Below are 6210 nucleotides of genomic sequence, written 5' to 3'. Positions count from 1 at the left end.
TCGTTTCTCAGTCCTCTCCATGTGTGCATGTTCCGCAAAGGACTACCGATGCTTTCTATGTGACAAGCAACGTTCTAGGTGTGTAGAGACAGCACAGAATAAAATAGTCTCTGCCTTCAGGGAGCTTATATTCTAGTTAGGGAGACAGCAAACACAATTACAGTGCCAGATAAAACCAAGTGCTGTGGAGAGAAATAAAGTTGGCTGGGTTCTAGGGTGGTGAAGAGCAGGACATTCCTTTCAACTTTGTCATGCTCTTTGCCTTGAGTGGCCCTCCTTTCCCTAGGGCTTAGCTGCCTCCTACTCCTCTTTAGCACCTTAGCTTGACTGTCCCTTCCACTGAAATGTGTTGTCTTCTGCCTCCCTCTCGCCAGTGCAGAATTGATGACCCCCTCTTCTTGCTTCCAAGTGCCTGTTCCTACTCATTCTCCATGGACATGACTTTTTAAAGTTAATGCTTACATCCTATTCAAGCAAGTGTAATTTGAAGGCTTCTGCATTTCCTTTTCTGTTTTTGTTCATCTAAAGGACATCTTCTTTCTGAAGCTGTTTAGGGAGGCAGCTGCTTACTTGGAGAGAAACTCTGTTGAACTCTTTTCTTCTTTCATTTCTCCAGCCCCCCCCAAAAAAAGTGATAATTTTTTCTTCTGTTGTCTCAACACAGAACTGTCTATTTAGTAATTTAGAAAACCAACTTGAAGGCCATTGTGTATACCCCTCATTTTAGGGGAGGTTCTTCATGAGAGTGAAATATTTCCAACATATCAATGGAGACTGTGCTCCTATTACCTGGTTGTCAGATATCAGATGCATGCCCATGTACCCATGCACACCAACATGTAAAGCATGTTAAGCATGTTACATCTAAACACAGGGAATTCATGATGTGCACATATACTCACCGGCTCAGACAAACAGGATGCATTTTTACCACAGCAGGCAAGTCTAAAGCCTTCTCCCAGCACAGGTCTGTCTTTGCTCAGTGTCTGCTTGTGCACTGTGGTTTGCTCTGACTCCGGCTGCCTGTGTTCCCTCTAGTGAAGCCTCCCTAACCATCTGAGATGCTTAGACACTAGCTGTGTTTTCTAGAAGACTGGGGTCTGAGGCTCCGTGGCCTTGTGTGTGGCTGCCCCACGGAACAAGATGAAGCCAAATTTCTGTTGTTCTGCGCAGTATGCACTTGTTCCACTGTATGCTGGAACGCTTTTGAACCAGACCACAGAGTGCCGTGGGCAGATCAGCCTCTGATATCTTTCACCTCTGGAAACCTTGACTTTCAAGCTTCTTTAAAGCTCTCTAAAAGAAAGTGGCCAGGGTTGAACAGAGTTCAAGGGCAGCAGTTACCTCATGGCCACAAGCTACTAGCTGCCTGGGAAGTCTGTGGCCTGAAAGCGTGGCTGAGAAAGAAGTGATGGCTGAAAGGTGTCCTTAGGTGCCTTTCCCTGGAAGAGAAGGGTTGCAGGTAGTACAGGACAGTCAGTGAGCGGGCCAAGCCAGGCCGGCAGATGTAGCGCTCATTTTTAAATTCTATTTGGAGTTTCTTAAAGCCTCTCCCTTCCAAACCTCCAACCCTAGGTAGGAGAGAGAAGGTAGGTGGGGGAAGGGGGTGCAGAAACCTTTAATTCTCCTGCATGTTTAGAGTAGATGGGTTCTTTTAGGGCTATCCCAATCTCTGTCAACAGCAAATGCAGGCAGCAGTCTCCTCCAAGCTGCTGTGGGTCTCTCTCCTCGTCTGTCTGCTCCAAACTGACACACCATCATCTCCGATCTCTCCAAACTGCCACCTGCCACCACCGCAGATGCCACACTTTTTCTTCATGGGCTCTCATATTTATATCCTCAGAGCCCAAGACCACGTCCCATTCACGCCACACAAGGCAGGCCATTACCATCTGTCAAAGGCCATGCCCTGCACGAGGCAATTATCAGCTGTGGACAAACTAAAGCCCAACTAAAATCCCATACTTGGGGTTAAAACAAAATCATATTTACACAACATAACTGAGTTCACAAAGAAACCAAAAATTCCATTACAGGCAGGGATGATCAAATATTCCCAGTAACCTTAGCAGTCAGGATTCGAACTACTTATCAGATTTACAACTTCTCCTTAATTTTTTCTACCTATAACCTTTTTAATGTATTGACTATTTTGTTGTTGTTTAAACAACTAAATGGAGATTATAATTTTCCTTTAAAAATCAAAACAAAACAGGGTCTCTCTCTGTGATCCTAGCTGTCCTGAGACTTGCTATGTACACCAGACTGGCCTCAAACTCACAGAGATCATCCTGCCTCTGTGTTCTAAGCGCTGGAATGAAACACATGTGCCACCATGCCTGGTGAGATCATGATTTTTTTTTTTTAAAGCACCATCTCACACGTGAATTCCTCCATGAAATATCTCCTTAGCTCTCAACTTTGTCCATTCCTCCAGGATTCAGTTTAAATATGCTCTTTTCTCTCTAACCTAATACTAGCTTGGTGGTTTCCTAGAGTATTTTTTGACAATTAGTTTTACAAGTATAAGTTACTGGTACATGGGTACTTCCCAGATTTAATGCTGTGGAGGACCAGAATCCAAAGATTTGGCCATGGCTAATGTAAAGCTTATCTTAGAAGCGTTCAATGGTCAATGATAGAACCATGGGACTCAGCCTCTGGCCACCTTCTTGCCTCCTCAGGGACTAGTGTCCTATGCTCATCACGTGCTGGGAAGGGAAAGTCAGGCAGCTCTTCCTTTCACATTTCAAACAGAGGCAGTTTCATGGAGTCCATAGTATGACACAAACTTCAGAAACGTGTGGTGTCTTGCCTGCTTGGTGTCTTTATAACTCTGTATATGGTCAAGGAGCTTGAGATGAGACTTCAGCAATGGTTTTCTGGATAATTCCTTAAGGATAGGATGTTTTGCATTCCCTTGTATTTCCACAGTGCTGCATGGTGCTCAGGACTAGTTACTGAGATGACTGAGTTGAGCAACTTGACTCTGCAGAGGCTCGTCTATCAGTTATAGCTCTAGCCCTCAACTGTGGTTGAAGAGGCAGACTAAATGTTTAGCACAAATCGCCCAGGAGATGGGACACAGCATTAAATAATAACATCAAAATAAGTTATAAAGAGCCAATACTGTGCATTTGTTGAAGGGCTGGAGTCTTCCCTGCTCGTGGGTAGATGAGAGTTGGAGGGAGGCAGTCACAAGACAAGAAGGACTTCCAGATCAGGATCTTCCTCACAAATGGAGGTTTCAGTGATACAGAAAATATACCTGGTGATAGACTACATCTTTGGGCATTTTTGAAATGCCTCTTAACACTTGTATTCTTGGGACCCAGCAAGTATTGTGGGAGTCAGGCAAACTAAGCCTCATTGAGCAGTTTCATATCACGTCAAAACTCAGTGGAATTCACTAAGTGGGTGTCAGTGGAGAGGAGCCCTCATCTCCTGAGGAGCTCTGCTTTGCAACTGGGCTCTCCTGTTTAGAACCAAACATCCCTATGTGGGTGGGGCCAACTTCTGAGGAACTTACCAGTTATCCTGTTGGCTGCCCGCCAAAATTGTCAACCCTGCCCTTTCACTGAAATCTTTTCAAGCATCCCCAGTGTTTTTGTTGTGGGTGTGTATTGAATTTCTTGTTTGAAACTCACAGGAACACAACTCAAATTGGATTATGCTGGGAAAAAATAGAAAATTTATGATTTCCACAATTCATAAAATTGAGGAATAGACTTCTCAAACTGGAATCTGATACCCTGATGAGATCCACAAGTCTTCTCTTCTACAGGCTTCAGACTCTCCCACATAGGTGGTTAGGAGAATCAGTCCAAGCCCAGAAGCTCAGAAGCAAAATATGTTGTTTGATAGTCCATCCTCACTGTAGCTACCAAAATAGCCCCATAATGGAGCATCTTAAAGGACTGATATTATTAGTGCTCCTGACGCTACTGGAACACAATGGATCCTGTGCCCCCAACTGGAGTAGGCTGGAGTCCATCTTAGGTCATTAGCAACCAGACCACAAGGACAGATAGGGAAGACAAGTGGTTCTTTAAAGAAAATTGGATGGCTGTTGACAAAAATGGGGTTGTGGTTACAGGACAAATTTATATTACAATGAACACATTCAGCCACTTGGTAAAGTTTAACAGTGTTTCTGTGGGAACACTTCTCTTCATCTGATCTTTAAAAGCTGGCTTCTTAAAGTCGGGTTTCCCCTTCCTTTTGCCATACAGTAGCAGGTTTAATAAAAAAAACGGCCATGTTCTTGATGGACGCTATCACCAGTAGGGCAAGCCATTTCATTCCTTTTCAGTCTGGAGAATTACGAAGGGTAATCTCTACTTGTTAACTAAGGAAAGTATGTGAGTTTATAAGGCCAGTTATTAGAACAAAATTAGTTCCTAGATTTTCTGAATGAAAGCAAAATTGCATGTAGTTTGAGGCCTGTCTCCAGTCAGACAAGATTCCTGGAATTCCTGTGGGCCATAGGCGGTCTTGACCGTTGATGGGAGACTGGAGGCTTGAGGTCCTCTCTGAGGGTATTCAGGCACATTGTGCAGCGCCCTGGACTGGAGGAAGTCAAGCTTTGTTGGGACAGGTGGGTGCAAGCAGGATCTCTGTTGGCGAGAGTGTGGGAGAAACAGCCTCCTCAGGAGAGAGTTCTCAGCGAGACAGATCTCTTTATTGGGAGTGGGGGAAACAAGAGCTCTAGAAACTTTGGGGAGTGAGTAGGGGTTTTCGGGATGAGTCTACGTCATTGGCTGGGGTCAAGATGCTGGGAATGCTTTATTTGCGTGAAGAGGAATTCCAGATGTTTTCTGGACGTCTCTTATAAGGAGAGAGGAAATATAACCTGAAACCTGGCCACAGAAGGGAGGGTTGTAAAGCTACTGGAACATGCAGGCCCAGGGCAGGGAGGGAACAGTCTTATTTCTGCTGATCTCAAGATGAGATTATCGGGGCTTAGACATCTCGGCCTCACTCTTGCTTCAGGCTGGCTCCCCAGTAGCATGTCTCCCGCTGCTACCCCACATCTGCCTACAAATCAGAATGTAGCTAGCTCTCAGCACCATTTCTGCCATGCATTTTGCCATACCCGCTGCCATGATGCTAACGGACTCAGCCTCTGACACTGTAAGCAAGCCCTCAGTTAAATGTTCTCCTTTTAGAGTTGCCTTGGTCATGCTGTTTCTTCACAACAGAACAGTGATGAAGACAACTGCTCACCAGAAACAATCCACTATTTCTTGAATCCTGGCATTTTGGAGATCAGGAAGTAGGGAAGGAAAGATCTGTACACAGAGACCCTAATATGTTTAATGTTTAATATTTTCCTGTTTGCACTGAGACATTTCACTGTTGGGGACAATAAGCTCCTAGCTATAGTGCTGGGTACAGTTTAGAAAGGTTGCTTCATTTCAGGTTTTCTCCTGGACACTGTGAAAGTTAGAGTAGGTGATCTTACTGTTGAGATCTAGAAGCAGGTCCTACACTTGGCACAACGACACATTTTAGTCTCATAGCAAATAAGTAAAAGAATAAATTAGTGAGTGAACACATGACCAAATTTTGTGAAGTGGAAAGAATATACTGCAGAAGAGATTTTTCATGGAGAGGCAATGTCACATACCTTCTGCCCCAAAGCCTTCTGTCAAAGGAAATGCCTGCTGCCACCTCTTTGACCACTTCCTCAATAACCCACCAAACTGCTGGCTGCCTCTGCTTCACTCTGTGGAGGTGGAACCCAAAGAGAATCATCTGGAAGAGTTAGGGGGAGTGAAACTGGTTCCTTATATATTTTTATTCTCTGCCTCCTGCTCTTCTCCAGCCCTTCTGTGTGACGGGTGTTGGTTAGGAGTTTGAAGCAGAGCAGGTCTCAGGATGTGTGCAAGGAAACAGATGAAAGAGAGAGGATGGAGAGGAGGGAGAAGAGGAGAGTGAGAGGAGAGAGGGGAGAAGGACTGAGAGAAGGAAGGAAACACACACACAGAGAACAGTGTTGTAGGAATGAAGAATGTTGTGTGCTACAAGGGAGCTAATTCAGAGGAAAAGGAAACCCTGGCATGGTTGCTTTTTCTGCTAATCCCTTGGGAGATATATGTCAAAGAAGTGGCAGGGGTCCAGGGCTGAGGTCTCCTCATCTTTATGGTCAAATAACCTTGATATGTGAGAAATTCGAGGGCAAAGGAGGAAATGCATTGCTGGGTTGGT

Source organism: Meriones unguiculatus, chromosome 11 (assembly GCF_030254825.1).
Source record: "Meriones unguiculatus strain TT.TT164.6M chromosome 11, Bangor_MerUng_6.1, whole genome shotgun sequence".
Taxonomy (NCBI): Eukaryota; Metazoa; Chordata; class Mammalia; order Rodentia; family Muridae; genus Meriones; species Meriones unguiculatus.
The sequence above is the reverse complement of the archived record's forward strand: the minus strand, read 5'-3'. Positions refer to the sequence as shown.